The 26,083-nt window shown below is 41.0% G+C and overlaps 1 long non-coding RNA gene across 1 annotated transcript; it reads right to left on the bottom strand.

Annotated features, from left to right (window-relative positions):
• Nucleotides 1–11,824: 11,824 nt before the first annotated feature.
• On the bottom strand, nt 11,825–14,380 carry LOC148880217 (uncharacterized). Its single transcript, XR_016110193.1, has 2 exons — nt 14,219–14,380; nt 11,825–13,022 (listed from the first exon to the last, which is right to left on the bottom strand). It is a non-coding gene; the product is annotated as an uncharacterized LOC148880217 (long non-coding RNA).
• Nucleotides 14,381–26,083: the final 11,703 nt, after the last annotated feature.

Raw genomic sequence — 26,083 nt, forward strand, 5'->3', positions numbered from 1 at the left:
ATGAAGGAGGTTTGAGCAAACCTATTCCGCATGGGGTGGATGGTTTTTGTTGGGAAGTTTGTTTAGAGAGAATTAATACTTGTGAATTAATGCAAAGATAGGGACCTAATTGGTGTCTTTCCCCTCATTGATGCTCTTTTCCTTGTTTGGGTGTGGGTGGAACCCTTTTTCTTCTTCAATTTGGGATTGGTTCTTTTCTTTGTTTGGGTGTGGGTGGAACCCTCTGTCAAACGTACAAAGTCTGTTTGCCTCTACTTTTCAGTTGGCCAAAGAAGAGGGACAGGATTTTATATAAATGCACGAGAGTGGCAGTTTGTTGGACAATTCGAGAAGGAATGAATCACATAATCTTTCTTGACAAAGAAAGCAGGGATGCTATTGCTGAAGCCATTTTAATCAAAGTTGTCCACTGGGTGCAGACACTGGATCTCTTCAAGAATATTGCTGCAGATGAATTATTGAGAAAATGGAGGGAGGTGGTTAGTTCTTCTAGCAGTGAAGGTAATCTGGGTTCATTTGGAATCAGAGGAGCCTTCATACATGAGAAAGGGGAACTTATTGCGATTTATTCTGGACCAATTGGAATTGGTGATTCTTTGAGAGAGGTGATTATGGCTGTGGTGGAAGGTGTCCAAAAGGCTAGAGAGCTGAATTTTAGGAAGCTTGCCTCTGAGGGTGACTCGAAGCTTGTGGTTGAGTGGCTCCAAGGAGAGGAGGATGGATGGTGTTCCTATATCTTTGAAAAGAGGAAAGTATTGAGATTGCTTCAGGGGATGGAGGTGAACTTTAAATGGGTGAGAAGGGCTGCCAATGTTTGCTGACTCTCTTGCCTTAATGGGTGGAAAGGGATAGTTTGTTTTTGGGCTGTATTGTAATAGTTTCTTTCTCTAGGGAGTGATCAGAGAGTTTATCTTTCCCCTTTTTGTTCTTGTACCCATTTTCCCCCCTTAATTAATGAAATTGGTTCTGTTATTGATAAAACAAGAGACATTTTGATATAAATAGCTAGAGACAGGGAAGGAGGTGATGGAATGGAACTCAAAACCTTCAAAAAGAACGCTGTGTTGGAATTGGAGAGAATTTATAATAATGTTATAGCAGTTAAAGACCATAAGAAGAATGTTAATGCAGTGAAACTATTTAGAAGGTTAAGATGCCGCCAAAATCTTCTGGTTTCAAAAGCTTTTGCAAAATTAGAGGAAGTGTGTTTGGTGTGGGGCCTTTCAAAAAGGTTAAGAAAATAAAAAATTTGAACAAGAGAGAGAGAGAGTAAGCTTGCAGCAGTCTACTCTTCAAAAGCCAAGCAACTGAGTCCAAGACGGGTTTGGGGGTTGGATGTGGTTGTATTTTCTGGTTGAGGTCCAGTTTTGAAGGGTTTTGGGTATTTATCTTTTCTTGATTTCTTCTTGGTTTGGATGGATTTCATTAGCTTGGGAAGCGGTTAGTGGGTTGATGGTGCATTAGGGGTTGGAATTGAAGCCTGTGGTTTAAGGTGTGGGGTAGGTTTTTTGGGTCTTGTTTACAGCAGATGGGTTTGGTTTTCAGGGGTTATTTTTCTCTTTTCTCGGGTGACTACTTGTCACCTTTCTTGTATTCTTCTTTTTTCTTTAATAATTTTTATTTTATCTTCAAAAAATATAAATGGCTAGAGACCCTAGTCTTCTAGATTTGCTGTTTGTCCAAACAACCAGCAATTACCTTCCAAAATAAGGTTGTTGTAGACCTTGGGAAATCATTAAATAATAGAGATTTTATGGTGTAAGGTGATTCTCAGGTAGTGGGTTGGATCACACAACACAGATCAGGACCATGGCCATAGAGACAATTGAGGGTAGTGTGGACACCAAGATCAGCCAATAGCATGGCAGATGCTCTGGACAAACAAGGGGTAAACAGAAACCCTTTTTTTTGGGGGGGGGCTACTAATAGGGATTTGGATCCCTAGAATTGTATACAAAAACTATGAATTGGGCAGGGTTGCAGAGGCTGCCAAAAGTTTGTAATTCTACATTCTTTCACAGTAAACCAATAAAATATGAATCATTGCCTATAAAAAGGGATGTTGTGGACAGGAGATATGAAGATCTTGTGTTCATGAAGGAGAATCTTTGTGCTGATATTATTATCTACATTGGTATGCCTAAAATAATTGATATTATTCTCCAATTCCAATTTCAATGGGTCCTGACTTACCAAGCAAACAATCATTGAAATTGTGGAATTTGAAGGAGTTGGGATCCACCTGTACCTGATGGCATCATGGCAATGCATAAAATTAGCTTCACTTGGCTTGCTCTTGCTTAATAAAATTATTGTGCTTGGATATTTATCAGACCTAAAAATTTAAGTTAGTGAGCATTTGATCATGATGTAACTTTGCTTGGTGGACTAGTTCTACCAATTCTTTTATTTATTTTTGATAAGTGTAGTTCTATCAACATTTTCTGGGTATGAGATCTTTCAAGAGGATGGTGGTTATGCGCCAAAGGGGAGCAATCGATAGAATTTGGGAGCTCAATTGCAGTTCATAGCCATGTTTTGAAAATTATAATTGTTTTCTAAATATATTTATCAAAAAATGTTTTGTAAATATAGAGAAGGTTCAATTGAATCAAACTCTAAATCATATTGTAAATCGAATAGGGAAGGTTTTGGGTGTGAGATCTTTCAAGAGGATGGTGGTTATGGGCCAAAGGGGAGCAACCAATAGAAGTAGGGGGGCTTAATTGCAGTTCATAGCAATGTTCTGAAAATAGTAATTGTTTTCTAAATATATTTATCAAAAAAAGTTTTGTAAATATAGATAAGGTTCAATTGAATCAAACTATGAATTATATTGTAAATTGTAAGATTATTTCTATTTTATTGGAATCTGTTAGAAAATTAATAATATACACCAAAAAGCCTAAACATTTATAGAAAAATGAGTTTACCCTATTTTTAATTCATACCTATTGTTTATGTACCTAAAATAACAGAGTTTACCACTTGTATGATAAAAGAATAAGATGATATTGTTAAGTTTGATTTGAAGACTTCAACTGATCCCCAAGAAATACTTGATCTTTTTGGTATGGAAAACTCACCAGTACAATCAAAGAGGTATACATTTGTAGCAGAGCTCCAGGGCAGCAATCATGTGGAGCATTTGGAATGAGTGTAACAATATAATCTTCAATGAAAAGGAGGAGGTGCATATGCTCGTAGTAAATATAATAGTAAATGTACCTGATTGGTTAATGGCTAGAGAAGAATTCAAAGGGATTTGGATGAACTACTTCAAGGATCATAATTTCACAATGTATCAGTGACCCACTGATACGGTATTTTAGGTAGGGTTTTGGGGTTGACCTGTTTCAGGTGGTAGACATGCCTTTTTTTTTTATGAGTGATAATAAATTTATTAATTTAGAAGCTGATTTAGTGTGAACTCATACAACATCCCAGGGAGAGGCACGAGCTACAACCCCTCCTTGAATCTTACAAGTAAACTAGGAAAGAAAAACAGGAATCACAGCTGAGCCCAAAACAACTCTTCCCTATTTACCCCTTGCTTGGCTAACACCTCTGACAAAGTATTTGTTGATCTCCCCACCCACTGTATAGTGACCAACATATTCCTTGTCAACCAACTGAATTTCTTCATTTCATTCTTGTAGCGTCACATTGCCTCTTTAGGATTTTTCAACCAACCCACCACCACTTTGGAATCCCCTTCGATTATTAGGTGTTGTACCCCTAGCTGGTTTGCAAATTGCACCCCTTGTACAACAGCTAATAGCTCTATTCTGATGGAGTCCCCAATTCTTAAGAGGCCTGAGTAGAGCAACAAAATCTCTCCCTTCTCATTTCTCAAAGCACCCCCCATTTTGGATAGTCCTGGATTACTCATGCTACTTCCATCAAAGTTCAACTTCAGTGAGCTTCCGGATGGAGGAGACTAGCTTGTAATTGATTTGTCCTTTAGGGGTGAACACCTTGCTATTGTTGACCAATTTCTCCAAAGGTCATTAAAGGAGAATTGATGAAAGATTTCCAAGATCTTCAGCCAAGGTATTGCCCATTCAGCACATAGTCTTTCAATTCTTAACTGCTCCTTTCCTTTTTTTTAAAAATTCTAACATTCCTTTCTTCCCAAAGAGTCCAAATCAAGGCAACGCAAGCACATCTCCACATGATTCTCCCTATTTTTGTAGGCAAAAAAAAAGTAGAATGGTTTTAATATGTGGTAACAATTCTCGCCGTGAGCTCTACAGAGGAAAGGTCTTTTCTTTTGTAGGTTATATAGAGTGTTTACTTTCCCATGGAATACTTCCCAACAAAACGCCATAATTTTTGGGGGAACTGGCCTGCACCAAATTTCTTTTGACGGAAAGGGTTGTTGAGTACAAAGTTGAGAGATGGATTTGAAGAAAGAAGCACAAGTGAAGGTTCCATTGGGTCTAGGAGTCCACACCCTCTTATCTGGCTTGGAGGGATCCAAACAAACCTGATTAAGACAACCAAGCAAGACTGAAAGAGATTCAATTTCATCATCCCTTAGTCCTCTATGAAACCCAAAATCCCAAGTAGGATCTAAGGGTGTTCCCAAAGGTGAGGCAAATTGAGACCACCTCTTTTTTGTACAAAGAAACAAAAAATAGCAAAGGGAACAAGTCCTTTAAAGGTGGGTTTCTTACCCAAATATCCTCCCAAAAGCGAACAGCGTTGCCAGAACAAACTTCATTCCTGATAAAATTGAGGAATTGAGGAAGGGTGTTGTGAATGACCTTCCAAGGTGCTTCTAGGTTAGCCTGCCTTGATACACCAACATCCCATCCATTCTCTAACCTCCCATGAATGCTTCCCACCACCTCATGCCACAACCTCCATCTTTCCAATGGCCATCGCCACAACCATTTCCTTAACAGAGCTTGAATTTTTTTTTTCCAGCCACCCTCCCAAGTCCCAAACCCCCCTCTTCTTTACTTCTGCACACAATTTCCCAATTAACCAAATGATCATTTTTTTCTTGTCCCGGCTCCCATAGGAAATCTCTCATCAACTTCTCCAGTTTCCTAGCTTCCCTAACTGGTATCCTAAATACGGACAAAAAATAGGTAGGTAAGTTAGCCAAGGTAACTCTTATTAGGGTAATTCTCCCTCCTAAAGAGATATAATTCCTCTTCCATGAGGCTAATCTCTTCTCAAACTTTTCTATCACTGGGGTCCAAAGTCTACTCTCCCTAGGATTTGCCCCTAATGGAAGAAGCCCTAAGTATGACATAGGCCAAGCAGAGATGGAACACTCAAGACACTCCGCAATAGCCTCGACCTCCCCTACCTCCAAATTTATACCCTCAATGCAACTCTTTTCCAAATTTATTTTCAAATTAGAAATACTTTCAAATCCTTTGATTAGCTCGTTTAGGTTTGCTACCTTTTCGCTAAAACCTCCTTCACAAAAGATCATTAGGTCATCTGCAAATTGAAGGTGGGTGACAGGGACTTGGTGTCTCCCTATTCTCCAACCCCTAATGGCATCTTCACTGTCAGCCTTAGTAATGATCCTACTAATCACATCAGCTACTAAGGTAAAAAGGAAGGGTGAGAGTGGATCCCCTTGCCTGACACCCCTGCAACCTGTCTCCCCTGAACAGGTTTGAAAAAGAAAACTAAAAGAAAAAGAAGTGCATAAAGATACATGCCGAATGGCCAATATGCCCCATCCTGTGTATTGGCCTGTATCGATATTTAGAACCTTGGACTACATCCTTAGAGGCTGGAGTGTAATGGTATGGACGTAAGAGGCAACCAACACCAGCAAGGCAGCAAATTGGGAGTGACAGCTGAGGGCAAACTAAAACTCAATTTGGAATGTTTCTGCCTAGGCAATCCAGGCTCACATCAGCAATAGGTGTTGTATTAAACCATATGGAGAGCTCATACTAAGTTATAATGGCCTAATTGGGTGAGAGCAGAAACTTTAGCACTACTGCATGAGTTGAGATGTGAAACTCTCATGGCTGGACTGGTATTAGCATTGAAGGAGACTGCAAATTGTGATTGGCTACAGAAGATGAAGGCCCTAAGACTCTAAAGATGATTTTGACTGTGGGTTCTACCAGCTCCTGAGAGGGTTTTGTACCAAAATCGTTTTCATCTATAACACAACAATGATCTGCTCTAAGCTGTTTGTACTCTTTTGCCTTGTGTCAATGATTCTTCATGAATTTTATGGTTATTTTGCCAAGTTGAATGAATACATTTCCTGCTACTAATCCAAAAAGTAAATAAGCACACGTCTTTGTGTGGGAAGAGTGCTTGAAGACAATAAACACATGACCTACTCCCGAAGAAGAAAGGCAGATTATTTTTCTCTCCTTATGTTTACAGTTTGTGCCTCGGTGATGGGGAACCAGCTAGGAAAATTTGGAATCACTTTCTCAATCTGATTGGATATGGTTTGGTCATGCCTGAGAGGATCGTAAATCTTTTGTGGCAGTGGCAAAGTATTGGGCTCAGCAGAAGAGGTAAGATTTTTTGGCAAAGTTAATCATGCGATATGGGGACTTTGGTAAGATGGAAATAACAGAATATTTGAGAACATTCTATGTATGGACTTTGGGGACTTTGCAGTCTCAGGAGGATTTGATTTCACACAACCTAGGGGGAGTATGTGGGGATGGTGTGTAGATTGAAGAAAGCATCATATGGACTTGAGCAGTCACCACGGGCCTTGTTTGGGAGGTTCAGCGATGTGGTTGTTGAGTATGGATTATGTAGATGCCAATCAAATTACTTAACTTTTTTGCAAAGCTTATAGTATAGGAAGCATTATCTTGGTAGTATATGTTGATAATGATGACAGTGGTGATTGGGAGTGACTCAGAAGTGACAAGATATTATGATCTGTACTTATTTCTAGAGTAGTAGTTTCATACTAAAGACTTGGGTAAGTTGATATATTTCTTAGGGATAGAGGTTATGAGGTCCACCACAGAGTACCTCACTTACAATGCAAGAAAACTGGATTTACTAGAGGAGATAGAATGTAAGCCAGTAGCTACACCCATGGATTCCAAATTTACCTCTGATCAGGGAGAACTTATTGATAACACATGTTACAGGCGACCGATTTGAAAACTCAAATATTTGATGACTACATGCCCAAGCATATCCTTTGTAGTTAGTGTCATAAGCTGGTTCATGAGTTCTATAGTACCCTATCTAAAAGCTGTGTTAAAAATATTACATTAATTGAAAGTGTCACCTGGTTCAGGAGTGGATATCTAAGGAACATGGACATTTAAACAAGTGTAGTGTGAAGGCTAAATATTGGGCAATGAACCATACCACAGGTGAATTGGTATGGCTTAAGAGTTTGCTTCAGAAGTTGGGGTCATTATGATATTGCTGATGCATCTTCATTGTGACAATTAAGGCTGCCATGCATATTGCTTTGAATCTTGTGTTCCATGAGAGAATTTGACATATTGAAGTTGATTCTCATTTTATCTGTGAGAAGATTAAGTGTGGAGATATGGAGATATGGATACCCAGTTGTGAAAACTGAAGGACAATTAGCAAACTTACTTAACAAGGCATTTAGTTGACCTCAGATTGACATCATTATTAGCAATCTGGGTTTATATAAATGTTATATAACATTATACTCCAGCTTGAGGGGGATGTTGAAAGTAGCCTTTTGTTGTATTCTTATTTGTATACTATTTATTCTTGGATTTGGGGGTATGTTTGTCTTTTTATTATTACCTACTAGGGGTAGTTTAGGAATTCTGTTATTTTTATGAACAAGGGCAGTAATGTAATTTTATGTGATTCTAAGAAGTCTATATAAAGTGGCCTGGGCCTGGTTGGCTGGGAGATTAAATTATTCTCCCAATCGGCAGACCAGTTCTTATCTCTTCTTTTCTCTCCAAGAGTACGTGGAGATTGATCAATAAAACCTACGTCAATGGGGTGAGTCAAGTGAAATTAAATTTTGACATAAAGATCTTGTCATGTCAATGGCTGATATATTCTTTGATTTATTGTATTTGTGAAAGTGTTAAAGGTATGAAAGAGAAAAGTGAATGCGTTTGCTGATTGACAAGATTATAACTTAGGGTATTGAATTTTCAAATTTACATCTTTTAATGCTTCGCTATAACGAGATTATAACTTGGGAATTGAATTTTCATGTGTTAAACCTTTTTTATATGCTACCACTGGATAAGCATGTGCTTAACCAACTTTGTTAGCATAACCAGTAGTCATGTACCATTGTCGGTTGCATATGATTGGACTCTTGATCATCTGTTGGGCTTTAGTCCTGCTGCTGTATAACAGGGGGTTGGGGACAAATCACAAAGCATTTATTGGATCCTGTCCAAAAATTGCATGAAGACGGAGGTTGTTGTATCAAGACATGAAAGCATGAGAGGGCTGGTTTTAGATAGGAGATAAAGGAACATGAGATGAGATTGAAGCAGGTTATGATAGATATACTGAAGAAACAACCAATTTTCTTATTATCACTAAGCCATGGCTCAAGAAGTTTGGGCATCCTGAAATTATTACCAAGAGTATATGGATTACCTGGAAGCGAGAATTTGATAGCTTACTTTAGAGCATCCTGGTGAGAGAATTGTTCTCAGTGCCATGATCTATATAGTTGATTTTAATATAATGATGATAGCTGCTGTTTTTTTATTGTACTTTTATTTTATTATTATTATTGCAAAAGTTTTAATGCCGGATGCCACCGTGAAACATCCCTTCTTTATTTGTGCTTGGGACCAGCAATGTAAGACAAGCTCATATTAGTGGAGTTTAGGGAGAGTATCTAAGATAAAAAGAAACTAGGTAGGATTACGATAGAATATATGCTATACAAAATTATATAGAAGGAACAAGTGGGGTTGGAAATGCATACATTGAGGTGGAGCGGAGTTTTGTATCATTTAAGAATAACAAACCAGGGAGGGAGTTTTGTGTCATTAGTGGAGTTTAGGGTAAATTTTATTAGATGATAAGTCTGATGAGTGGTTAGAAATGCATACATTGAGGTGGAGCGGAGTTTTGCGTCATTAAAGAAATAACAAATCAGGTTAACCAGTCAGGTTTAGGGTAAATTTTATTAAATGACAAAGGCTGGTGAGTGGTTGGAAATGCAAACATTGAGGTGGAGCGGAGTTTTGTGTCAATAAAGAATAACAAATCAGCTATAGGGTAAATTTTATAAGATGACAAAGGCTAATAATGGTTGGAGATACATATGTTGAGGTGGAGATGCAGATTTTGAGGTGGACAAAATTATAAATGATTATATTACAAGTTTGTGTGTATTTGTGGGAATCTATGATCAACTCCAGTGGGTGATAAAAATGGAAAGTATATATCAAGATATCTAGGCATGTTAAAAATGACCTATTGAAGTTACCTGTTGCAAGTGAAGTGGTCATATAAGCTTTGGTGCTCCCATAGCCCGTAAGTAAGTTTTATCTTCTGGAAATTACAGGTGTAAGATCAGAGATACTCTTTAGTTATTTTTTCTATTCTTTTACCAAGAAAAAATTTTCTATTCATGCACAATTGTACAGGTTCCAAGGTAAGGGTTTTCTGTTGGGTTGTAGATATGAGATTTAATATATATGATAATCTTCATTAGAGAAGGCTTTCTTATTTTTCACGTGTTTTCTTTATGGATCTACCTATCATCTACTAACCTCCTATTGTTTTTTGTCTAGTATCTGGGAGTTTTCTTCTTTTTTTTTTTTCTCTTTGGTTACAGGTAGAATCCTTCAATTGATGTTATAAGTCGACTCAGGAAGACTTTTCTCTCTAAAGAAGAAGAGGGGTAAGATCTTATGGAGATCTATAGCGTAGCTGTTTTATGGGTGGTATGGGAAACAAGAAACAGTAGAACTTTTAGAGGGAAAAAACAAACAAAAGAAACATCAATTGAGTATAAAATTGAGGGTTGCCTAAAAACTTTGGAAGTATTCTCGTTTGTTGATAAGATTATATAGAATATGCTAATGGTAGCATAATCATCACCGGAAAGAATAATCTGCAATAGAACATGAATCACTCCAACTTCCGACACCAAGTTAAACGTGGTGACACATTGTACCGTATTGGACGATGTGCATGATTTTTAATTGAGCAATACTTTAAATACAGAGATTTTGAGACATCTGTCAAGTTTAAAATACAGTATTAGGTGTGCAACAATGGTGCCATGATGGTAGTTGATTGAAATTTGAATAAGCAAGTATCGATCCTATAGTGGCTCAATAGGCAATACTGAAAAATTCAGCAGAGCGTATTGATACTTTGAACCATGATTGCAATGGAATGCTTTAGGCTTATTTGTTGGGTCCCATCGATTATGAAAACTCTACGAGCGTGGAACCGATTGCTGTGCTACATGGGCTGAGGTTGGGAAAATCTTTGAACAACAATGACATGGAGGTAGAAGGCGATTCTGAGGTTGTGATGAGCTGGTTCATCCAAAACAAAACAGGCTCTTGGATTCATAGGCATGTGGAAAGGGGGATAAAAAGAACTGATGAGGGAGATGGGCGCGACCCTTAAGTGGGCATGTAAATGGGTGGCACAGAGTGAATATGAATCAAATACAGATGTTTTATTGTTTTGGGGTGCGTAGCATTACTAGCTTATATGGGGTGCTTGGCACACTCTTGTACATATACATTTCCTTCATTCTTATAAAATAATAAATGGATGTGTTACTGATAAAATAACTCTAGTAATTCCAAGACAATTTTTTTAAGAGGGGCTATTAAATGTCTTATCTTTTTCATGTGAAAGTGTTATACTTTTTTGGGCAAATTTTTTAAACAATCCCTAAGGTTTAGGAAATTGACTAACTATACCTTTGCTGTTTCAGTATTGTCTTAAAGTATCTCTATTGTTTTTGACAATTGACTATGTCTACTCTTACCGTTGTCATCCGTTAATATTCCGTCAAATTTTGTACACGTAATATCACGTGATGTATAATTTTTTTAAAAGCCAATTTTACCATTCTCTCTCTCTCTCTCTCTCTCTCTCTCTCTCTCTCTCCTTCCCCTTTGTTCTCTTCCCTATATCATCATTGCCGCTACAACTTCTAGTAGTAGGGGACCCCTTCACCTTTGGCCCTTTGCGATTGTATTCCAAAAATCTATGGTTAAACAAACCAGTGTTCAATTGTAACGGGCCCAGTAATATGAAAAATATTTGAGGCCAGCGTTTAGTTGTAATGGGCTCGACCCTTGGACGGGCTTGCACATTGATTTTAGTTCGCGGGATTGACCTCAGGCCTAAAAGTCTAACCTGACTATTTTTCGGGCTAGGCTTGGGATTTGTCACAAAAGCCCGGCTCGAGCCTAACTTGGCTTGACATTTTATAATTTCTTCTAAACCCTAAATTCTTAGCCAACTAACCCTTTCCCATATCCCTCTTTTCATCTTCTATCTTCTCTCCTCACTCTCACTCTCAAGAATAGCGACAAACCCAAGCAGGTAACCACCATTCTCAGTTTTAGAGGCAAGCTCAGGCAACGGTCGTCTCTCTCTAGTGGTGAGTCCTCTCTCTCTCTCTCTCTCTCTCTCTCTCTCTCTCTCTCAGTTCTCATTCACTCGCACACTCTCAGGAACTAGCGAACTTAGGCACCAACGCCAGCCGCGCCACCAGTGAACTAAGTCGTCCCTCTCTCCGGCGGTGTCCTACATTTCCCAACTTTGTACAAGTCATGCATTTCAGCCTCTGTTATTTTGTACAAGTCATGTATTTCTCAACTTTGTTAGCTCGAGTACATAAGTTTTGGGCTTATGAGTGAAATCACAGCTGCATTGAGATGCTAGTAGATTACTTCTAGGAAGTTTGAAAGTTTCCCTCAACTGCCTTACACAAGTTCTTTATGGTACGTTTGGTTTCCGAGAAACGCATGGGAAGGGAAGCATCTTTAGGGAATATTTCCTTTTTCATGCGTTTTTTTCAAGACCCAAAAATCAATAGGTGGGGTCTCACCGTTGAGAAAGGCAAACCGTGAGAAAATATTATTGAAAGGGACCTACCAGACTTCGTCTCTTCCTTCCAGGCGGCCAACTATAACATCTCTGCCACCGTCTCCGACGTTTTCATTGTCAAGTAAGTTTTGATTTGACATTCTCTCGTCGTTTATGTTCATTTCTATAGCACTTTTGACTTGTTCCATTGGATGGGTTCCCCTCCAAATCTCATCGTCGGTTCCGTCTACTTGGTCGTCCGGATCTGGCTTTTGGCATTTGAGTTCGAATAGTGAAGAGATGACTGTTCATCTTCTCTTTTTTCCAACCGAAACCGGTGACACTATTTATCTTCCTCGTTTGGACACGGAGAGACGGCGGCGACAGTTCTCAGCTCAGTAACCTTCTCTCACCCTGGCATATTGTCTCCCCTCTCCGAACTGTCTCGGGGTTCTCGACAGAGGCAGTGAACCAGCAACGGGCGACAGTTACCCCTTCCTCTTTCACCCTCTCCGTTTCTTCTAGATCGCCGCTGAATTCTCAGTAGCGGCAATATGCTTTTTCCCAGCCATTCTACGTCATCAACCTTCCGTTTTCATAATTCCTCTATTATTCATCATTCATACCAGGCAATTTCGATACACCAGCTTCCCTAACACATCACCGATCCTTGCGTCCACCTTCATATATGGCTTGAAAGAGCAGACGTTAATGACGACCTAAACTTCTATTCCTCGTTGGAACACATTAACATTTGAGACAATACCTCCATCGACGAACCACCTGGTCACAAGCTGATCTGACATTTCAATTCGAAGAAAATCTTGGAATGAAGGTAACCCAAAATCCCATTGCGGCACTCGACCTCAGGTCAAATCTGACATTGGTAAAACTACCTCTCACTCTAGTCACTCCACATTGTTGTAGTGCTTAGATTTGCTAGTTTAATATTTGGATTACTGGCAAAAAACTGGGTAGCTGAAGCTAGTGGTGAAGCTCTGTCGTGGCAAGACTCAAACATCCTGCAAAATTTTTATATCAATCAAAAGTAAATTCTATGGATAATGGGTCTCAACAAACAAACATAGACACCCTAAATTGAGAAAATAAAATTTTCCTTTCTCATCCCATCCCTTCTCGACAATCAAACAGATCATTATTGAAAAAAAAAAAACAAACTGAATTGACTCCGGTTATAAAACGCAAATGGCTTGACCTCAGCGATTAGCACTAAAGCATCCTTACGGGGCTTATATAATACAGATCGATCGCTACAGGAAGAGAAATAAAATGACTAAATTTCCTACTTAAATGACACTTAGTAATTTAAGATTTTTGAAATAAATTAAGAAAATCAAATGAATTTTGTTTTAATAAAAGACAAGGAAAGAAGAAAGCAGATTAATTTGTATTATCATTTAGCATCGAGTTTAATCTTTCATGGAAAGAAGAAGAAGAAAAGGATTATGGTTTCGGATTTCACATATGTAGTTTAAGGTTTCCCAACCAGTTTAAGGATTTTACATCGAGTTTAATCCTTCATTGTTAGGTCGGGCTTGGGGTTACGATGCAGGGTTTTTTATGAGGGCTGAGTTCGGGTTCTGGCTCAGGCTTGAAAAAATTCTGTTAATGAAGAGTAAAAGTCTGAGTCGGCCCATCCCATGAACATGTCTACTCGGGATTCATGCGCCGCAAAAGCATGGCTCCCCTAGGGATGGTTGACACTTGTTTGGCCCTAGGTGAAAACCGGATTCAATCAGTGTAGAACCCGTTTCAATCAAGGTTTAAAATATTAATACATCCGATACGCTGGTAGAGGCATATTGGTAGTTTTTTTTCAAATCTGGTTTAGAGGGGCTGGTTTAAGGTCTGTCCACCCCCTGAACTAGTGAAAACCCTGATACACCCTCTGTAGGGGCGTATCAGGAAGCTCCCAATATGACATGTATCGGCTGATAAGTATCAATATTTTGAACCTTGGTTTCAACAGCCATTATAGCCTTGCATTATAAAGCACAGAAGTACTGAGATGTTCCCAATGCAAGGCTGTTCGAACACCACTCGAGCGGGCCTTGCACTGAATGAAGCCGATCTCCTCCGGGTGGAAGCTGAAATGAAATCAGATTCAGTCAGTGCAAAACCGGTTTGAATAGCCATCTTAGCCTTGCATTGAGAATATTTCTCCATGAAATAAAGCATAGATATACGGAAATGTTACTGATGGAAGGCTGTAAAAATTGTTCGAAGAGTGTTCCAACGGGCTTTGCACTGACCGAAGCCGAAGTCGGCTGAAATAGAGAATGTATCGGTGCATGCGCATTGATTTGGTTCCAACGTTCGGGGAGACTCAAGTAGGGGGGGCAGCGGGCTTAACACTTCGTGAATCTGGTGACTGACTGACTGGTGTGGTAGTGAGAGAGAGATGTATAAGGGTAAGGTAGGTAGGGTGGGACGTCGAAATCTTTTGCATGTGGAGGAGCAAACAAGTATCTTCCGTGGGGTCAGTCGATCTCTGGATGCTCGCTATTCTGCATGCTTGTTTCACATCACCGTACGCCGAAAGCTGCCTTTCTCTCTCTCTCTCTCTCCAAATTCCAAATTAGCGTCCGTAATTGGTTTTGCTTGATGCATGTATAAAAACACTCGTGAATCCGTCACCCCTTCTGTCTTCAAGTTCCAAGTTGTAGGCATGGCGCATGTGTAAGCCGTTTATGTCCAGTCGAGCCTGTAAATCCATTCATAGGCAAGATTCAAAATATGATACGTATCGGTTGATACATATCGGATTGTATTGGGAGTTTTGACTGATTCAGAGGATGAATGGATCTTAAATTGGTTTCTTTGAATCGAATTAAAAAAAAAAAATTAAAAAAATTATCAATACTGATACATTTCTACCGATGTATTGACATATAGGGCATATCAATATTTTGAACCTATGCTTATTCACAGGGCTGTGAATGGACTAGCTTGAAAATCTGAAGTCCTATTCCTATACAGAAAATGATTAGATGTGGCCTGTGGGTTTGACCCATCTGATTTCGATTAATATTTTAGAATATTTTTATCTTTATTTTGAAGATATAATAAATCGGAGTTAGATTAAATTTGAACCTGATTTGATTGGCTTTGGAAGTCTAGTCCTTATCCGACCCAATTATAGACGCACCGACCCAGAACCCACATAGCAAGAAAGATGTCTCAAGTTCCTCTGAACTAAAATGTTTGGCGATACTGTCGTCCAAAATCCGATACAAATGAGCATGCAAAGCAATTTGATGAAATCTGAATTGGTATGGGTTCTGAGTTGTGGAGGTGTGGGAGGGGTACCAATTGATTTTGAAAGTTAGGTATCCGAGACCATCCAAACTAATACCAGGTGGTCTGTGTCTATGCATGGGGGGTCCCGCTCCCATCAAGTGGGTATTCCGCCCAAGTTGATGTGGATATGCCACGTTGATGTCTATCCTGTTTGTAGATCTTTGTGATCGTCATGTAATCCTGATAGCAATTTTTATATATCTATTCTGTTGGGGTGTGGATGTGTGATGTCTGATATCAGATTACTCCTCCCTTTCCCTGTTCCCTGTCTAGTAGCAGAACCCAGAAGCCGATTCTTGTGATTTCTAAATTGCTTTGACTCGATGGGCTGGTTTTAAATAATTCCGTCTGATCAATGACCGGTTCCCTAATAATGACAGACAGATGAATGCTTTGGTTGGATTCTTAAGCTAATTAGCACTTTTAGGCTAAAGAATGGGGGGTGATTATAATTTATAAGACTCTTTAGCTTAGTCTAGTATTTAACAAATATAACTCCTATTTATTTTTAATTTATTAGATATGTGAATTTGTACGAAAAAAACTGTTGAAACTTCAAACTTGAAAACCCTACTTGCAAGGCAAGCCTCTGAATCTGATGAAACGAGGTCCTGGGTTTGCTTTGCCTTTTGACAAAAGGGGTTTCTAGAACTACCAGGAATAATATAAAATAATATTTTGGTGAGCCACGACCGAGCTCCATTCCTCCGCCACTACCCTCCTTTGATTTTCTTCTTCTTCTTCTTCGATAGTAATCCTTCTTTTGACTTCGTTCTTGCAAAGGAAGCGTGATGCTACTGTTGGAATTGATGGTTGATAACTGTCTGATTGAGATGGGGTGATGGGCCACTGAACTGAACAGATCACCTTCTACTTTCCTTTGAAATTTAATTTTAACAAATTTTCTATTAAATACATGACTAATATTCAATTTCTTCCTTTCCAAATTGACTTACAGCTATATCTTTCTCTCAACTCAACCTAACTAATGCTTTTGAGTTTTGTCCTCAACTATATCATTATAATATGAGGTCGGTTGGTTTCATTAATCCCATCCCACCCAACTTCATTTCACCATCTTTGGTAAACTGTTTCACCTTTCCTCAAGTCTCTCTTATCCGATAAACACTCACTCGTCGGCCCTTTTTTCTATTTCATCTAATCTCTTTTTTTTTTTTTTTTATTTTAGAATAAGACGGTATTCACAACTTTATTTTTAGTTTATAATTTTTTTTTCTTTTTTTTTCCTCCAAGGGCATAGACAATGGGGAATAGTCACATCCTCAAACCCATTTATCCCCCTAACCCATTTTTAGTTTATAATTTGTGGGCCATTAGTTTGGCCGCCTGGGTCGAATGAGTTAGACCAAATCATATCAGCAAATAATATATATATATATATATATATATATATATTATTAATAAATAATATATAATTTATACTTTACATGTAATATATGTATTATTTTATATTTTGAAATTTTATTTATAAAAAAATACAATTTAAGGTTTTTTTTTGATAAAATAACAGAACAATTTTACACAATTTCATTGCTTCTAAACGTTTACAGATACGTACAACGCACATCTAGGACATTAAGTTGAATAGGTCAATGAAAAACACTGTCATAAATTCATGCTTTTCAATCAAAGGTTGGATTTATTCGAGTGTGCAGTGTATACAGAGGCATTGACTTGAGAGCTGTGTCGACTGTGGATGCAATTCTATGCTCCCAATACTACGCTTACGCATGCAACCACGCTTTGTTGAGGAGGATCATATGACGAATGAATGATGGATTGAGACTCCAACTCCAACAATTTCTCTATACCTATCAAGTATCAAGAATCAACAACAAGTGTGTTATAATTTTTTTTTACAAGAAAAGCGATGGTGCTATAATCAGTGTCTGCGCTTGGACGACACATCACAATTCACACCGTTTGAGCTGCCCTTTTATTGGTCCTTTGATCAACCCCTCCCGACAAATGAACAATAAAAAAAAGAATGGGACAATAATTTTGAAGTAATTTTAGTCATGGTGAGGATATGCCTTATCTAGCATACTGCTGTTGTTGATACTTAGGCTATATTTTTGTTGGATTTATTAGAAGGTAGGAAGAGTAAGAGAGAAAATGAGAATTGAGGTAAGTTTCTCTCTTGCTTTCTGATAAAACCCAATATGGCATTATAATTTCACTTTGAAATTAGAGCTGCTAAGAGATTGGATTTGGATGGGTATTGAGTATTGAATATTATTATGTGGTGTTTGGCAAGTCTTTCTACAGGGTCTTTTGGGCTTTGACAAATTTGGAATATCGAAAATTTTTCTTTTTCAATTTGGTAATCAAAAGCTAGAAAGATTAGAAGATGTGTACGAGGAAAGACCTCAAAAGGCCAAAAATGCCAAATTTTGGAAAGCTTCAATGAATTTTTCTTCTCTTTCCGTGTGACAAATAGCCTCTAAACGCATTTCAAAAAGTGTGATGGACTGAAGACTTACCAAATGGTCTTTATCATTAAAAGACAAGACCCAAAATCTGAATATGTCTTTTGGTTATCTAAACTGTTAGGAGATATTTCTAAGAAGACTAAAAGACTCATACCCAAAATAGACCCCAAAAGACCAAAATCGTCAAATTTTTGGGTCTTTTCGCATGATAAATAGCCTTAACAAAATGAATTGAAATATCCTCGACTTGAATCTATGACTTTTCAATAAACAAACCAACTTTGCTAATTGATATGATAATAAAACATTGAGAGGTGGATCCATATTCAACCCCATTTATAAAACAAGTCGAACTTGAATTTGAAGAAATGGATACCATTTGTCAATAGTCTGTTTTTTATTCAAACAAATATAGGCTGGATATGAGCATAGTCGTGCGGGCCTCAGAGATTTTTAGGTTAACTAACTATATATGTTGGTATATATGTTGGTGATGTTGATGATGAAAAGATAATGTTCTTTATTAGCTATTAGCTCCAGTCCAAAAGTTCTTTTTTCTTCTCTCTTAAGCATTTTCTGGTACAGAAAAAAAGAGCTGGTTTTCATGAGTACCTAGGGATGGTAACGGGGCGGTCAGGTCGGGGTTGGGGCAGGGTGGACAAATACCATCCCTGACCCCAGAGTTTTAGGTTTTCTCCGAACCCACCCCAAACCCCGATCAGTGGTAAAAAAACCTGCCCCAATCGAGGTGAGGTGGGGCCCCGAGAGTCAAATTGCCATTGTATGAGTACCATTTTCTTCAAATACCACCATTCCTACTACTTTGAACTTTGTTTAATGTTAATAGAATACTATTATTTAGATGCTTAATTGATTACCAGATCACCATTATTCAGTATTCCATTTTGATAGCCATAACCAAGTTGGTTTGAAATTTTCCCTTGGGGCAAAAATTGTGGGTACATGTACTTTTTATTGTTTTTCGAATGCTACTTGCTTTCCACTCGGCATGTTTTGTTGACCCAATTGATTTTTGAAAATGGATTAATGGTATTAAAACCTAGTCGATCTCAATTAAGGAATTTTGAGAATCATCACATAGTTCAAATCTGCCCAAAAGAGGGCATTTGGGAGTCATTACCTCTCTATCTGATTGTCTCCATTTTATCTCTATTTCTATGTCAAAATGCTTAGCATAAGGTTCAAAATATTGTAAGATATTGGTGTGTATCTTGCAAGTTGCAATACATGTTGGTTTTTGAATCCACCAAAATTCTAAATATTGAGAATTAGGTAGGGGTGGATTCGAGTCGAGCCAAGCTGAATACTTGGTTATTCAAATTCGGTTCGCACAGACTATGTTAGGCTCGAGCTCGAGCTTGAGCTTGATTCGAGCTAAAGATTTGAGATCGAGTTCGACTTGGTTCAAAGCTTACAAGTTCGAGTTCGATTGTAAACCAAGTTTTTTTCTAAAAAATAAAAAGTATACATATTAAAACATTGTTTATTGTACATATAAAAAATTAAGAATTATAAAAATCATTTATTATTATACATATAAATATTTTTTATATACAAAAAATAAGAATTATAAAAATTATTTACCATTATACATAAAATATAAAAATATTATTATATAATAAAAATTATTTATTATATAAATTTATATATTTATATGTATATAATAAAAAAATATTTATTTATTATACTAGGCTCGCGAGCCTCACAAGCCGAGTTTCACTAGTCTCAAACTCGGCTCGTGGCCACCCCTAGAATTAGGGATGTTTACTTTTTCTTGTTTTTTGCTTTAATTTTTGGGTAGCAATGTTTAATGGGTTTAAACATTAGATAGAGAAAACCCCACCATAGTTCATATAGACTGAATCGTTTTCTATCAATCAGAAAACTAAATAAAGAAAAAGTAGAAAAGAAAAAAATGTTCATTTAAAATAGTAATTTTTAAGTTTTAATGGAATTTATATTTGTTTCCTAGGCATACCCATGCATATCATAATTCTTCCACTATTTCCCAAATTTTCATAGATATATCTCAACAATTCACAGATTCACACTTCACACAAGCCATCAACATATGAATTTCTTAGGCTCAGTTTGGAAGGTGTATAAATACAAATATGTAGAGTGCAAAACCTTGTATTTTGTATTTTTACTGTACATATTTGTATTTACACTCTTTCCAAACTAAGCCTTATGCTTTTTTTATATATTTATTTTGAAAAAATCTATAATGCCGGAAAAACATGATATAGGAAAGGCTTTGACCAATCACAACCCTCCATGAGTTTTGATGAAAACCACCTGATTGATTCTTAATTGTATGATGCCAGATGATTGATTATAAGTTTTTCCCGTATCATATCTTTCCAACATCATATTTCTTATAGTCATTTGAGCTTTTGGGTTTACTTGGCATTTGTGTTCCTTCATGCATTCACATGCATTATAAGCATTCCAGCGTGTCCTTGCATTTCTTAAGCATATACTGGTACACATTTTAAAGAATTAACTCTCTAATACTCTATCTTAAACCTAGGTCCCCTCAGCAATAAACCACAAAGTATTGATTGTGGACCAATGTATACTGATGGTGATGGAGCGTGATCTGGCTGGTCTTAGCTGTCCGCTGCCTTGCTTCCGAACGGGGTAGCAGGGAACCTGAAACGGAGGAGATGGGAAAGCTCCGGGGGGGAACCCGGTGTAGAGGCTCCGAAGCTCAAGTTAGAATCCTTCAAAAGCAAGGTAATACCAGATAGCGCAAAGTTTGCATACCTCCGTTGTCGGGGGGCAGGGGGCTCTTATAGTCACTTCGTGTACTCGTCCTGAGGCCCTTGTTAGATCGGGTATGATTACCCTTGTGCTTGTCAATTCGGCCGTCGTCCTTTCTGCTGAGACAGAACCCTCACTGCCTAACCGCCTAACTGGAGATGGCGGCGTTAGTGGTGGTGGCAGGTGGCCGTTTAGAGTGCTGCTGCCAAACGTCAGATCCCAAGTCAGTCAGGCGTGGCGTCCTTGGGCACGGACTTCCCTAGTGTCAAGCATGGTACGACTTGTTTGGCTTTGGTGCCTAGAAGGTGATGCGAAGTGCTGAGCGAGGCGGTCTTGAGCTCGAAGGTATCTATAGGGCAGGTCAGTTTCGGCGAGGTGTATCCCGAACTATTACAAGGTGGGTCAGTTCGGCGAAGTTTATCCCGAGCTGTTACAAGGTGGGTCAGTTCGGCGAAGTGTATCCCGACCTATTACAAGGGTCAGTTCGGCGAAGTGTATCCCGAGCTGTTACAAGGTGGGTCAGTTCGGCGAAGTGTATCCCAAGCTGTTACTTAGTTCAGCGAAGTGTATCCCGAGCTGTTACAAGGTGGGTCAGTTCGGCGAAGTGTATCCCGAGCTGTTACTAGGTGGGTCAGTTCGGCGAAGTGTTCCCTTCCCGCCTAGGCTTGGGTCCTTTTGCCGAGCTGTCGTTTCTGCCACATGTCACATGAGAGAGGTCGGGCCAAATCTTCCTTCATCAATTGCCCCCCACTCCTTGCGCCGGGGGTCTTGCCATGGTGCGGGGAGTTTTCGCGAGGTAGCTGGTGGATTTGTCCCGTCCTTCGAACCTTCACTGTTCGAGACGCTTTTGCTAGGGTTCTTTCGGTTTTCGAGAAGGCTGGAAACGTGCTTACTCAAGAACGCTGGTGGTTGTGACCGCGCGTTTTAAATTTCAAACCAATTCGCGCCGCTGGGACGTGACGACAGGTCATTTCAAAAAGGCACGCCACTGCTGTACGTGCACGGTCGACAGTCAGGGAATCATGCGGCGCGTCAGTTTCGAAAAGACGCGTGTCAAAGCGACGCCTGTTTCAAAAAGACGCGCTGACGTTTCACTTTTTTCGGAAAGACGTGCGCCAATCACGTCTCGACCTTAAGGGTTGTGCAGTCGGTAAGAACGTGGGCCGTCGGATCATCTTCGATCTGCACGGTCGATTCTTGGTTACTGTAGCTATAAATAGTGGGGGACCCCGGTTGTTGTCACTTCTGCGATTTGTCTACTGAGTTCGCGTCCAACCTTTCAGCTCGCGTCCAAGTCTTTTCCAGCTCGCGTCAAGGCTGTTTATACAGTTCACGGTTCTTTGGTTTTTCTTCAAACTTTCCGGTGAGTACTTTCTTGAATTCGTCATTTCCCCAATGTCTAGCTTTGATAGCTCAAACGATTCTTCGAGTAGGGCCGATGTAGGTTCCACCAACCGAGCCGTGTCCCCAGACTGCCTCAGTGATCCTGAGGTGGAGTTTGAGGACTACGAACCAGTAGGTCGAGTCGCTTCGGGCAGTTTGGCATCTACCTCCCGCCGAGGTCGGATGCTAGACCGGTTTGGCCCTTCGACCATGACGCCTGAGGGGCTTCAATCCATACTTCTGTCTTATAATCTTCCTGGGGGGTACACATATTTTATTCCTTTGGGTAGCTTTCCTTGGGAACACGGTCCCGACGAGATCGTGATTTTTCGAGAGCAGCTTGCTGTAGGGTTGCGACTTCCTTTCCATCCCCTTCTCGTCGAAGTCATAAACCACTTCGGTGTCACCATTGGCCAGCTTCATCCGAACTCTATTCGGAACCTGGTGGGGACAATTTCCCTTTTTTGCGAGCAGAACTTTCCCTTAGACTTAGAGATATTCTCCTCTATCTTGATGCTCAAGAGACAGGCGGGTTCTCTTCCTGGGGGGAGACGGGCGTATTACCTTTCTCCTCGCCAGGGTTTCAAGCTTCTGCACGATCTTCCTAATAAGGTCCCGGCTTGAAAGCGGGACTACTTCGGCGTGCGAAGTGCACAAGGATGGCCCTTTTAGACCGGGTGGGGTGAGGCCGCTCCCGATTTGGGCGTAACTCTTGATAAAGAGACGGTGAAGGGTCTCCGGCAATGGGCACGACAAGGCTTAAAGTGCCACCACTACTTAACGGAGGCCAAGCTTATTGCAGCCGGCTTGAGTTCGGGTAGGTTTCTGGCTATGCGGCTTTTTTTTTTTTGATGTCGAACTCGTGGGGGGCGTTTGTTCCAAGGTATGAAGAGGAGGAAGCGGGTCGCCAAGAGAACTCATACCGAGCTGCCCTTGGATGAGGAGCCCCAAGCCCCAAACCATATGCCTGAGGATTTGCCTAGGGAGCCCGAAGTGACTCCACCGGTGCACGAGACCGTCGGGGCGCCTTACGCTGAAACCACTCATACGGGCGCTCCTGCGTACTCAAGTGCTCCTGCTCACTCCGGGTCTGCTCATACGTGGGCTGGGCCCTCAGGCTCGGGAGCTCAAGGGGAGTTTAGGAGTGTGTTGACACCGAACTACACACTTTAGAAGAGTAGGGACGCTACTTTCCTCGAGGAGGTCGTGGCGTGGATCGATCTTCCCTTGAATCAGGTCGCTTGCCGCGCCGTAACACATGCCATGGTGGTAAGTTAGATTCTATCTTCCTTTTTTATTCTGTTGCTTATGCTGTCATTTGCTCACTTGTTTCTTTTGGTAGGTGAATTCTTCGATTCATGCCTTGGCGGCCCAAGTGGAGAGGAGCTCGCGACAAGCGCGAGCTGCTGAGGCTGCCTCTCATGCTGCTGAAGAAGCCTTCCGTGCTGCAGAGGCAAATACTCGGGCTGCTGAGGTGGCTGCTTATGCTGCTGAAGAGGCTGCTCGCGTCGCGATGGCCAGACAGGCGAGGTCTCAGCGTGACGCCGAGGCCATGGGGGTAGTTGTCAAGCATATGGCGGACTTGAAGTTGGATTTGCAGCATCAAGTCGAGTATCTTCAGGAGGACATCAGGGAGAGAACACAGATTTTTTCCCAAGGCATTGAAGACGCCAAGAAGAAGGCAGTTGAAGACTACATTGCCTCCCCGCGTTTTGACGATCTGATGGTGGACTCTTACAGGAGGGGGTTCAAGTTGAACCAGTGGATGATCCGGAATACATACCCCGACCTCGATGTAAGTGCCATAACCACTTCGCGTATAACTCAGGAGATGGCCAATGCTGCCGATGGCGAGCCGGACTCTGAAGGAGAGGCAGGGCCTTCGGGTGTTGTTGAAGTGCCTTCCAATGGCGAAGTGGCTCCGGGCATGTAAATTTTTTTTTTTTCCAATGTACTGTTTCTTGCAATGGAGTGTCTTTTTCCCCTTGCTCATCTTCCCCGAGCTGTTTCTTTGCCGGGTTTTTTAAATTTCTGTGGTCTTTTGTGCCGCGAACTGATTTTTTGCTGAGCTGATAATGTGCTGTCTACGCCGAAGTTCCTTGGCTTGCCTTGTGGCACATAGGGCCTGATTTCGTCCACTTCGCTAGGTGGTTTATAGGTAGTATCGCCTCAAGTTCACGATGTTCCACGTTCGAGGTACTCGTTTGCCTTCCAAGGTTTCGAGTTCGTATGCGCCCCCGAGCGCTATTTTTACTTTATAGGGCCCTTCCCAATTAGGTCCAAGCTTGCCGATGTCGGGTTCGGGCACCATAATCTTACAGAGGACCAGGTCGCCGACTCAAAAGCTTTGTTGCTTTACTCTGCTATTGTAGTAGCGAGCTACCTGCTACTGGTATGCCGCTGTTCGGATGTGCGCGAGGTCCCTTACCTTGTCCAGTAGGTCGAGGTTGGTGCGTAACTCGTCTCCGTTCGTCCGATCATCGTATGTTTCTAATGGCAACGTTGGTATTTCGATTTCCGCCGGGATCACTGCTTCAGTGCCGTAGATGAGGTTGAAGGGGGTTTCTCCCGTGGTTGCTTTTTCAGTCGTTCGGTGAGCCCATAAGACACTTGGTAGCTCTTCGGCCCACAATCCCTTAGCTCGATCCAGACGTGCTTTCAGTCCGCGCAGGATGGCTCTATTCATTACTTCCGTCTGACCATTTGCCTGCGTGTGTGCGACTGACGTGAAATTTTGCTGAATCTCCATGTTTTGGCACCACTCTTGGAACTTGATATCCTTGAACTGTTTGCCATTGTCGGAGATTAGAACCTGAGGTAACCCGAACCGACATACTATGTTCTTCCAAAAGAAGTTCTGTATGTTTCGAGCCGTGACAGCTGCCAGAGGTTTGGCTTCTATCCACTTCGTAAAATAATCTACCACAACAACTAAGAATTTTCTTCCTCCTGTTGCTGGTGGGAATGGCCCTAGGAGGTCGATGCCCCATTGTGCAAAGGGCCACGGGCTGGCGAGGTATTTGAGGTCGGAGGCAGGTTGATGGTGGATGTTAGCGTGCTTCTGACACTTGTCGCATTTTCTGACGAGCTCAACCGCTTTTGCCTTCATCGTTGGCCAGTAGTATCCTTGTCGAAGTGCCTTTTGGGTGAGTGCTCTGCCCCCTAAGTGTCCGCCGCACAGGCCTTCATGAGTGTTGCGGAGTACGAACTCGGCTTCGGTAGGTCGTAGGCACCGCAAATAGGGGAGCGTGTACGACCGTCGGTATAAATGTTCGTCTATTATGACGTATTTGGCCGCCTGGCGCTGCACCCTCTTGGCTGCATTGCGTTTTGTAGGGAGGGTTCCGTCTATCAGGAAGCTCGCGAGTGGATCGATCCAGCTCGGCTCTGCTTCTAAGACGGGAGTGACCTCCTCTGTCCCCCCGAGAATACTAGGCCGAGGTAAGTCCTCTATGTACACAGTTCTCATATTGTTGTGACTCGTACTGGCTAACCGGGACAGGGCGCCGGCCTCAGTGTTTTCTGACCTCGGGATTTGCCTGATGATGTGTGACCGGAAGTTGAGCAGGGCTTCTTTTACTTTGGCCAAATATGCGATCATGGAGAGATCGCGTGCTTCGTATTCGCCGATAACTTGGTTTACCACGAGCTGAGAATCGTTGCAGATGACCAACTGTTTTGCCTTAACCTTTCGCGCTAGGTCCAGCCCGGCGATCAGTGCTTCGTACTCTGCCTCGTTGTTGGATGCCGCGAACTCAAAGCGTAGTGCGTATTCTACTTTTGTGCCGCTCGGGCCGCACAAGACTATTCCAGCTCCGCTGCCTTGCCGGTTCGAGGAACCATCCACGTGAAGGATCCAGGGCTCCTCATCCCAATTCGCTCTTCGCCTGACCAGGAGAGATGCCACACTGGCTGCTACTTCACGGGGTTCGGACTCTATGGGCTCAGGAGATCCGGGTTCGCCGCAACTGGGGACCTCGGGCTCGACCTGTGGGGCTTCGTGGCTGAAAGTGCACTCGGTGATAAAATCTGCCAAAGCTTGGGCCTTGATAGCGGTTCTTGGTTTGTACTGGAGGTCGTACTCGTTGAGTTTGATGGCCCATTTCGTGAGTCGACCGGAGACTTCGGGTTTGAGTAAA

The sequence above is a fragment of the Nelumbo lutea genome, chromosome 1 (genome assembly GCF_056320005.1).
Source record: "Nelumbo lutea isolate HS-2025 chromosome 1, American lotus-T2T, whole genome shotgun sequence".
Taxonomy (NCBI): Eukaryota; Viridiplantae; Streptophyta; class Magnoliopsida; order Proteales; family Nelumbonaceae; genus Nelumbo; species Nelumbo lutea.